At 45.0% G+C, this 10,653-nt stretch overlaps 1 protein-coding gene and 1 long non-coding RNA gene across 2 annotated transcripts in view; one reads left to right on the top strand and one right to left on the bottom strand.

Moving 5' to 3' along the window:
* ST14 (ST14 transmembrane serine protease matriptase) overlaps window positions 1-6,493 on the bottom strand; it is a 31,295-nt gene extending 24,802 nt beyond the window's left edge. The window contains exons 1-2 of the mRNA XM_080567971.1: window positions 6,363-6,493; window positions 1,529-1,677 (exon numbers count right to left, since the gene is read on the bottom strand). The gene's annotated coding sequence lies outside the window, so the exon portion shown is untranslated. The remainder of the gene's footprint in view (window positions 1-1,528; window positions 1,678-6,362) is intronic.
* A 252-nt stretch (window positions 6,494-6,745) lies between these two features.
* On the top strand, window positions 6,746-10,535 carry LOC308182799. Its single transcript, XR_013942090.1, has 2 exons — window positions 6,746-8,580; window positions 9,358-10,535. It is a non-coding gene; the product is annotated as an uncharacterized lncRNA (long non-coding RNA).
* The last annotated feature ends 118 nt before the right edge of the window (window positions 10,536-10,653 follow it).

The raw sequence follows: 10,653 nt of genomic DNA on the forward strand, positions 1-10,653 counted from the left end.
CCAGCTCCATCCTGTGGAAGGTATGGGCGTGAGCAGTGAGCAAAGGATGTGATAGCATGAAACCAGTCTGCGATGAGAAAGTCCACCCTCAGCTCTCCAGCATGCCCCAGACAGCTGAGAAACACTCTCAAAATTAAGGAGGATAATTTCTTTTGTCTCTGTGGAACCAGCCACCTGACAGTTGTGGGACGGGGAATCCAAAGGGCTAGGAAATACGTCACAGGATGTGAGCTTGCTGCCAGGACTCTGCAGTTTGCTGGGTCTTTCTTGAGCGCTTCCATGGCTCATGAAAAGGAGAACCTCTTCAGTGAGCTCTGAATCAGCAACAGCAGAGTTTGCCAACCAAACTGTAAGTGCAATAGAGTGGACAAGCTTGACTGCCAGGTTTCTGTCACTGTGTGTTTTGAAACCCAGCTGCACACTGAGGCACGCCCAAGATTCAAAGTCAGTTAAGGTTCTGTCTGCCTGACAAGCTACAAATGCATAAGGGCTGAGAGAAATGCAGACAATGCATTGGAATTGCCTATATCTCTTCGGCTTGTTACAAACAAGTAGATCTAACTTGTGCCCACATGCTACGCTTCCTCATTTTCAACAGAAAATAAAAAGTTCAGACTTTGTGGGGGTGTAACCTCAGCTGTTTACAACCGGAAAAAAAAAAAAAAAAAGGATGCAGATTTGAGTTTTCACTTATTCCTCTTTATTTCTCTTATTTCTCTCACTTTGCTGGTGAGGGATATGGTATATACTGGGTTATATAGGCTTTTTTTTTTTCTTCCCCAAGTTTGTACGGTCCAGCTTCTGTTGCCTTTCAGCCAACACACTGCCTGGTGTGCTTCCAGTTATCCCTCTAGTGGGGTATGGCGAGACTGCATGTGCTGTCAACCTGCCCACCCTAAAGCAGGAAAACTGGCGCGAACTCACCCACAGAGTTCAGTCTGCCAGAGGTGAGAAGCGATACGTGCTGTCCTAGGTGCTGCTAGTACTCTCCAGGATGAGGTAGCAGGGTGGATGAAACACCCTGCTGGCTAGATCAGGCTTGCGGACCTGCTCTAGTCCTTTCTCCACCCCAAAAGTAAGATCACTATGCACGTTTGTCTGCCTCCCCTCCTCCCAAGACAATCCATTCTAGCATTAGGTGACCTTACTTTCTATTTAGCAGTGCAGGAGCAGAAGCAAAACGAGGATATGGGCATCCTGGGAAGGACAAGGACACTTCCACAGGCAGAAGCTGATCCTTTAATTTAGGGACGAGCAGCCTTTGGCATGGAAGACCAAGGGAGCTGCAAGAGGGCTCTCCAAGTTCAGCAGGGGCTGGGAACCACTGCTAGGCATGAGATGGGGTCCTGGAAACCTGCTGAGCAGCAGCAGCTCTCCTCTAACACACACACACACCATTTCTACCCAGTGAAAAGATTAGAAAAAAAAAAAAAAAAAGCTTGTTCAGGGATGGGCAGCAATGGCAGCCCTGGTGAAGATGAACCTCTGCCACAGGCGTGTGAGGACAGTGAAGGAAGAGGCTACGTACCTTATACTGCTGCTGATGGAGCTGCTTTCATGTCACTTGATAGATCTCCTGGGTGGCACCTGAACTGTCACTTGTCTCAGCCCCAGCACAGGGCAGCTCTGCAGTATTCACGGGGAAGTTTTGACTGCAAGCAAGCTGTGTAGATCTTGCTGCAAAGGAGAACACGTTGTGGGAGAGTGTCTAGCATCTGCAGCAGCACTCACAATAGGAGGCAGCAGTGCTAAGTACAGTGGTGGAGACAGCAGATTTATAAACACAGTAAGAGCTGAAATATGTCCTTCCTACAAGCAGACGGCATCTCTTGACTTCTGTGTAGGGCACAGGTTAATTCTGTGATTTGTATCAGGGTTTTTTGACTTGTGCTCTCATAACAAAGTAATCTCTTCAGCTACATTTCCTTGAAAATCTGTATGACGAGCAGGGAATCAGTAGGCTTATGGCATCAAGATACAGCATACATTTAAATCCAGTTACACAAAGGAGGAGCATACACTTTGTACCAATAGCAAAAGCACCGGGAAATCTCACAGAAAAACCTACGTGGAAGCAAGCAGCATTTGTCATCAGCAACTGATTCACCTCATAACAAACCAGGATATGCTATGGTACAAAGAACCTCACCTATAACTTTCTCCTGGTGGGGCCCTGGAGTAGGCACAAAACCCCTCGGTAGAGGTACCTCGTCTGGAATATTTAAAGTTTAAACCTGGTTGGGCCAAAGTTTTAGTTAGTCCCTTTCCATAATGACAGAGCGAGGGATTTTGTGCCAGGTTTTTGCTTCTAAAAGCAGACTTTCTTATTGGAAGTTCTCACATCCATATCCCTGCAGTTTGTTTCTGAAAGACTAAAGTGCTTCCCCCTGCCTTTTAGAAGTTAGCTGAGGCTGTACTGAATATCTGTAGCAGGACTAGCACTTGGCTACGGCAGAAAAGGAAATGAAGAACCACTGATCTCAGCATTTGCACCTAGGTCATGCAGCCAGAAGGGCGACCACACCTGACTTAAAGAATAATGCCCCTATTGTGTAAGAGCAGACATAATCCTCACCCTCATTTCTGTCCTGTTCCGTGCACAATTTAGACTGACAGATGCAAGCTATCAACTCGCTTGTGTTTGAGTGGGGACAGACCTCTTGGTACCGAGCTCTGCCCTGAACAAGTTGGGAGAGTTTAGATTGCTCCTCAGGGGGGCCTGGCACAGACGGGGGAACACGGTGGAAAACAGCAGCTGCCTGCCACCAACCTGAAGCACACAGCAAGAGGGAGAAAGGGAACCTGACTGTGGTAAGCTGCTGACCGAGAGGACTGGGTGTGACGGCACTCCTAGCACAGAGGTATGTATCGTTAGGAGCTGCTTTATTACATATATCCTACACGCATATACATGTACATACATATATGTGAATTTATACATACGATGCAGGTGATCCTCCCGTAGGACACATTCCTTTGGCAGTACTATTGATGAGCAGCTTGGATAATTCCAGTAATTCTCTTTTTAGCATTTCAGTACTCTCCCTCCCCCAGGCCAGAGGGTGCTGATTCAACCACACCAGTGTATGTTTCTGACTGCACAGTAATAGCTACAAAACGTGAGCAGCACTGGATACAGGCAATTATCCTCTTTTTACGCTGTACTGAATCAGAACAGGTGGATGTTTTATTGTGAATTCTCTGCTTAAACACCCAGGGCTTTGGTGAAGTCTGCTTGCTTAGTATTGCCTCCCAACCCAGAAGCTTGTCCTGAATCTTCCAAATATTTCTTGGTGCAGCCCTGCCAGACAAAGCAAGACTTATTCATACTCTATCACATCACCTTTTTCAACAAGGGAGAAAACAGCCTTACGGCAGAAGATGCACAGACGCTGACAGTTTTTCCTTAAGAAATTCAACAGAAATCGCAAGCCTGCCAGCAGCTACGGATTTGGTTACCAGCAGCTATGTCAAGGCATTTTGGTTGCCCTTTGGAACAACAACAGTGTGGTTAAGAAAAGATAACTTGCACAAGGAGCGCCATGCCATGCAAGATGATTTGATATAATAAACTATCTCAACATCTCCGTCAGTTATCACTAAGGGCACGCTCACCTTCTCTTCCGAGCCTTCCCTTAACTTCCCATCTATCAGCCAACACCAGCTCCACGCAGGGCCAGCTGCTGCCTACCCACCCTGCTCCAATCTGATCTCTTTCCACAGAGGCAACACAAAGCTGGCCAGAGCTCTGTGGGGTGCTCTGGCCAACCCAAAAGGAAATGCAAGCACGTGTGGCACCTGAGCTAGATCCAGCCTAACCTGGGATTTGCTGGCACTGATTCTTAAACTGCAGCTTCACTCCAGACAACATACCTGTCCTGCAGGTCACAGGAGCTTGTATAGTGTGTTGTAGCTCAAAAAACGTGTTTTAAGTTTTAAGGAAAAAGAGCCAAATGACCTTAAACAACCTTGGCAGAAAACAGTATATCAAGGAGTTCCCCGGCTCTTGGCATGTGTCAAAACCCATCAGTTAGCATCCTTTTTTATCACGCTAGCTGTGCCACACAAAACAGGCAGAAAAAATGGCCTTGACAATGGAGAGATGTGGCCTAAAATGGCCTTTGTTTTCCTGCTAGTGCTTCTGCATGTTCCAGCCAGTTAGGAAACACTGTTGCCTAGCCAACTGAAATCAGAAATATGGAAATCTCAAGTGTACTGGAATTTTTGTCGGCTCATTTATACTTCCTATCTTTTGCTGATATTTCTTACTTGTTCTGTTGGGAAGAGCCCTTTTGCAAAAGGAGCTAGTCATTCACGACAAAAAGATTTTGAAAATGAAGGTCACCTTGCCACCATCCAAAATATCTTCCATACACTGTAATAGAATAAAAAAAGGAAGCTGATTAAAAAATTACCCTCTGCAGATGACTTTGAATCAGGAAAAGAAAGTTGTGCCAGCAGACAGCTCTAATGCAAAACTGAGCAAATGCCAGAATCCTCATCTGCAGTTGCTTTTAGCAGAGATTGAGGTGCTCGCTCTCTAGCAAATGTGTGTTATGACAGGGAGTCTGGAGGGATTTCACCCATCTCGGTAGCACCTTGGGATCAGTGTATGCCATTACAAACAACAAATACTAAGTTCCCTCAATAATGGGAAAAGAAGGAGAAGCTGCTTAATGGGTTTTGAAGAACTTCTCCTGCCATAGTTCCTAGATAAGCTTTAAGCAGATGTGTCTGCTTTCTAGCTTCAGAAAAATTGACAGGTATTTACGGAGTTAAGACAACCTATTGCCTGTTTTTTTCCAAGTATATATGTATTTGTTCCAAAAGAGACACTAACTTCCTATAGAAGCCTGCCCTATGACAGATAGTAGAGCTGTTCTTCCCTTCCCTCGGTTGCTCTGTGTCTTTGGTCAGGATTTTTGTCCCTGCAGTTTATTCCTGCGGGACTCTCCTTGCATCGCTACAGCACGAACGCTAGCAGCTGGGTGAACCTGTTAGCCTGGCTGCACGAAGCCAACCACCTACCTCGTCCGCAGCCCCTCTGGCACAGCAGAAATGCTCAGCACTCTCCCACCCGGGATGCTGCCAGGGTTCAAGGTAGCAGCAATAGGACCACGACAGCTGGCGACACGGCTGCCGTACGCCCAGCAGAGGCAATCCAATCCACTCAGCTACTTACGGCCTGCTCTGAAACACGTGATGGTGGTGTGGGCTTGCCTGAAGCTGAGAGCCATTCCGATGTCTCCTGCATCTTGCAAGAGCAGCACTGTTTTGTCCCTAAGGAAGGAGCTCCTGAGTTTGCAGACTCCGGGCAGATACAGCGCCCTTTCACCGTGTCTGCGTCACTTTGACTCACAGCCATAACACAAGTTTAAAAACAAAACCAGAATAAATCCTATCAAACCAGACACAAACCCAGCTTTCTAATTACAAAGTGTAAATAAAAACATAAACAGCAGCTTGGTTTACGCTTAGCAGTGCTCCTTACTGCCTGTATTTACACGTGTCCTGCTCTAGCAGGAGACAGAGACTGTAGAAGTACTGCCCCTGCAGGACTCACCCTCTGACTGTGGGCTCTTCCTCCTGGCCACAGCTACCTAAATACACCTTCACATTGCCTTTCAAAGACATAGGGTGCTATTTTTGTGACAGCAAAGCACTTAGGGCTTTTTAGGGAATCGTCAGTTTTGCATATTAACATGTTCCTGCCTGCCCCGCTATCCTAGCACGTTTGGAACAACTCAGTGAAGTTTATGATTTTTGTTAAGTTGCCAGCATCCTGCAGAGACCGCATATGACACTGTGACAACCCAACTGCCAGAACAGATAACTGTCTCTCTCTGCTTTTCACCAGCTCTAAGGCAGCTTCAGAGTCATTACACGACAACCTGAGTTGGAAGAGTTATTTCAGTACAGGAACACTGTTAAAAGCAAACCGCGACACAACAGCTCACCAGCTTACTGCTTGGCATTTACACTACACACACTCAGGTCACCCAGCTACGAAATAGAACTTATTTCCATGCAGAATAAGGCAGTGCAAAGAGATGTTAGTAATTTATAAAGTTGCAGTGACTCAAGGGCTTTTGACTGTCTGCCCATACCCATATCTTCACTGTGTAACTGAGAACAAGGAAGAAACAATTCTCACCACGGGCTTTTCAGGCAGCTTGCTTAAGTGGTCAAAGAGCCCTCAGTGCAAATGTTTTTATAAGTAATCAAGCATATTTTTGCACGTAGTGTTTCCCTCTGTCTCATAAATACCAACTAACCACTGTTTCCCCAGGGACAAACCAAAAAATGTTCCCGTTGCTGAAAATTCATTCAGAGTGACACATCACCACGTTAAAGTCACTTACCCAGCTCCAAACAACGTCAGCATCTTTCCAGGTCCTTGCTTCCAGGTCCTTGTTAACTCTTTCTGCAGCATCAGCACAGCAGGTAAAACGACACGACCTTTGGCAGGTTTGCTCTTTTACTTTCAGGGCCGCCACCGCCTTGCTCTGGATCAGTGCATCCACTTAGCAGCGCCCCTTCCTGGATTTGGTGACGTCTTCTGTTTTCTCTAAGCATCATTGCAAAACTGTCTGGTCCTGGAGCTATTAAAGACCAGTATGTTCCTCCCTCAAGGATTTTGGTTCTGGAAGGTGAGTTACTTTGCTCCAGGCTTTGCAAACTGGAGGACAGCAAGAAAAAGTAACGTTACAAGACACAGATATAAGGCTTACCAAATTAGTTTGGCAGATACTTCTAGACATAAGTGAACAAATTGGTCCTTAAAACTTTTACCTCCGATTTATCAGTTTTATCAGTCCTGCCTCAATGCAGGACTTACACACCTTACACAAGATTAATCCCTGCTCAAACTGGAAATTGCTGGTAGCATTTATAACTGAAAATAAATTAGGGCTCCTCTAAAAGACGAATGAGAATGTCAGTGTCTTACCACAGTTCACAGGTATGAACTCTGTTGGACGTGTGGGAAAGCAAGTGTCAGAGATCATTTTAAAGGCAAAGTGTTTACACTATATTGGGAAAAAATCACACTCTAAAACTTTGAGAGCTCTGTCAGCTGACAGGCTCATGTCTCGGGACAAACGAGAATAATTTAGCAATAAAACTAAATGGAATCCGAGAGATCTGAGTTTAATACCTTGTACTACCACAATCTTCCCACATACTCTTGGATTGGTCACTTTACATAAGATGCATCATCCCTAAGCTAATTACTTAAAAGCCCAAATTAGTTAGTCAAAGCCAAAAGCTAGTCACCCAGAATTATTTTTATAGTCCATGGAAAAAATTGGTTATATCCAGAGAGCGATTCATCCTACAGGAAGAATCTGGGGGAGATCAGATGAATCGGCCTCTGGAGGTCTCAGTGGCGAGTAATTCAGATTCTGTACCTAGAAGTTTAAAGCACAAGTTAAGGAAGATGAATCCAGCCTACCATCTCTGGAAGCCATCATTTCCCTTTGCAAACAGATGCCACATCTCTTCCATACCTCCTGGCAGCAAAGACCGGGAGATACGCTGTGCCACTGTAAGATGCTGGAGTGCTAATGGAGTCCAGACTCAGCATATTATCCACCCACACTGCACTTTCAATGTTGATTACCGCCTGCTTCTCCTGGCACGCCGTTATTCTACTCCTTGTTAGCCCTGGCTATCCCATCACTTACTGGTACGCAGCAGGACTGGACACGGAGAGGCACAGTGGGAGGAACGGCGTCCATGGTTTGCAAAAATGACCCTCTATTCCAGTACACGTTCACAGAACGCCCATTAAATGACCATACTCAGGTTGTATTCAAAAGTTTTATCAGCTACAGCAATGCCACCCTGAGGTTTTTATCGAATGAAGCACCAGGTCAGTAACTCAGCGCGGCTCGAAATACAAGGTTAACAGACGATGGCGAGTTCCAGCACTCACCAGTTGCCTGGCTCACGGAAGTTTTCGCACCATTGTACAAACATCTGAACCAGCCCATGAGGAGCACCTCAATATGCAAACTAACCATCAAGGCACAGAAGTACTTTTTTTTTTTTCTTTCTTTTTTTCCTTGAGTTATTTAAGGCTAGGGCAGAGGACAGTGTTAATGTTTAACCATTCTGCTGGTGGCAATTCCCACAGCTGCACTTGGATGTGGCCATAAAAAGGAGCAAATGATGTATTTAGCCACCACTGAATGGCCCAGCGTAGCACTGTGGATGCCATTTGATTTACAACACATCTAACCTACCACGTAACTATGATTCAAGTAAGTTTCAGAATGAGGTTAGTTCGTTGCTACCTAACTGCAGTACCAAAACACATCTCTGTTTGAGGTGGTCTTCCTGCTGGCACGTAGGACACAGCAGCACATTCTCCTTTCCCCACGTCTCTTCCCACTTACTGTCACAGGTCGCTGCGTTTAAGGTTGTGGGGGAAAAGCCTAAACAGCAGACTGCCATCATATACTGCACAGTACTCAGACAGAAGGGTCCCGATATCAGGCACTCACGTGAGGAAGAACCAAGTGCAAAAGCTGCATCTGCTGCTACTTTGTTCTTGTTTCTATGGTTCAGTTTTGCCCTGTGAAAAACAAGTAACAAGGCTTCTGTATTTACCTAAAAACTGTGCTGGTGACTTCAAGACAATTTGGAAATGAAGATCAGCTATTAAAAAGGTTGTTGCTCAATTTACTCTTTGCTTTTAAGAAGGAACATTTGAAGCAACGCCAAGGAGAGTTCGTTAGGCTATGAGGGCATCTTACTGAGGTATATAAATACAGATTTCCCCCACAATTTAAATAAAATGGGCAGTTGTTAAAGGTTAGAGTGGCTTTAAATGGCCTGCGGCAGTTTGTGTAGCATACTCAGCTCTTGTAAGCAATGATTACATGATACTCTCTTGGTAGAAATAAACCTACCCCACAACTTTTAAGAAACAATTAAGGCTCTTGTGAAATTCTAGTGAGGATCTCACTGTGACGGAAACAGGCTGCACTTCCATTTTTTAATTAAAAAAGGTAATGGCAGAGATGTATCAGACCGAAAGCCCTTTCAGTTTCAGGCCTTTGCTGGCCAAACTGTTGGAAAAGGGCTACTGTTGGCATACTGCTTTCTCTTGGGCTTCTACCCACGCGTGTGTGCTCCTGGGTGCAGCTCAGCAGTACTCATCTGGAGCAGTTTTCACTCCCCAGTGCAAGGGGACATAGGAGCAAACACCACCTAGACACACAGCCTAGCTTAAATATACCCTCAGCTAGTCCCAGCATACACCCAAAAAACTAACTCGAGCCCTTCTCTGCCCTTCAGTATATTGTGTGGAAATTAAGTTACTTATTAAAACCAAAGGCTCTATACTTGCAGTAGCTTAAAGGTTATTTTTCAACCAAAGTGGAAGGAACTCATCAGACAGGTGGCAGCTGAACCATGGAACAGGCTGTACTTTGTTCTCGCAAGGCAGTGTGCAATTCCATCCAGCATGTAGCTCTTCCACATCAGAAACTGACAGTGACTGATGCTCTTTCCCCAAAGATCACAGGCTTCAAAAGCAAAGAGAATGGGCTCCAGTCAAGCAGTCATGCATGTCAAGGTAGCTCATGAAGGCAACCAGTTTAGCAGACGGTTATGGAGGGAAGGAGATGGCGATGATTCAAACAACAGAACGCTTAAAACTCAGCAGCAACAATCTCGGAGACGCACTGAACTCATGCAATTAGATGCACATTTCTTGTTTTGTTAAACTTAATGCTGGAGACAAAGTCACAGGGCTACTTGCAAGAGGATTCACAGAAATCTAAGATGCTTCACACTGTAATCATCTTTCAGCACTTGATTGTAAGTTTTGACACTGAGAACTTTATTATAAATAGAACTAACAGAGCGGGATTATCTTTGATTATTCTTTGAATTTAGAGGCTCTTTCACATAAGCAATACAAGCAAGTTGTATTTCTTCCGCTTCTCATTTTTAGCTTCACAACTAAAAGGATTTGTACAAGGACTTAAGAATGTCTTCGCCTACCTCCTAGTCCACAGCCTTTTGGCTGTCTACTTGTTTGACAGACTTAAGGTACAAGAGGCACAACAATCGACAAAGTAAGACAGGTATTCAAAAGAGCGTTGTCACCCCATATCCTGTTCCTGTGGCATAGAAACTATTTGAAGCGCTTGCTTTAAAACAGTGTATTGGCGTTCTGCTTATTCAATGCTTGCAGCTAGCTACTTTGTAAATTTAAATACCCAGTTTCCTCCAGCCCACCCGTAAGTAGGGCAGCTACTGTACAGACAGACTGACACACCCAGCCCAAAGCTCAGCAGAACAATTTGCTCTGCCTGATTGCAGTTGGTCCGAACAGCAACACACAAAGCTCCAGCTGAGGCTTCTGTCATGAAGCTCCACCAGCACTGGAAAGCGCTGAACTTTAAGGCTTGGCTCTTTAAATGTATTATATTTAATAAGACGTAACTCAGAGCAAAACACATTTAAAAAAAAAAAGAGACCACAAGAGAAACCATGTTAGAAAGAACCATCTTACAAAGGAAGATGGACAATCTATTAGCCCTTGACAAGCTAGACAATCATGTACATGAAACAACAAGCTGTACAAAACTGAATGGAGATGGCAGAGAGATTCGCAAGGCTTTCTGCACTTTTATTCTT

This window comes from Anser brachyrhynchus (assembly GCF_964034855.1).
Source record: "Anser brachyrhynchus genome assembly, chromosome: 25".
NCBI classification, from domain to species: Eukaryota; Metazoa; Chordata; class Aves; order Anseriformes; family Anatidae; genus Anser; species Anser brachyrhynchus.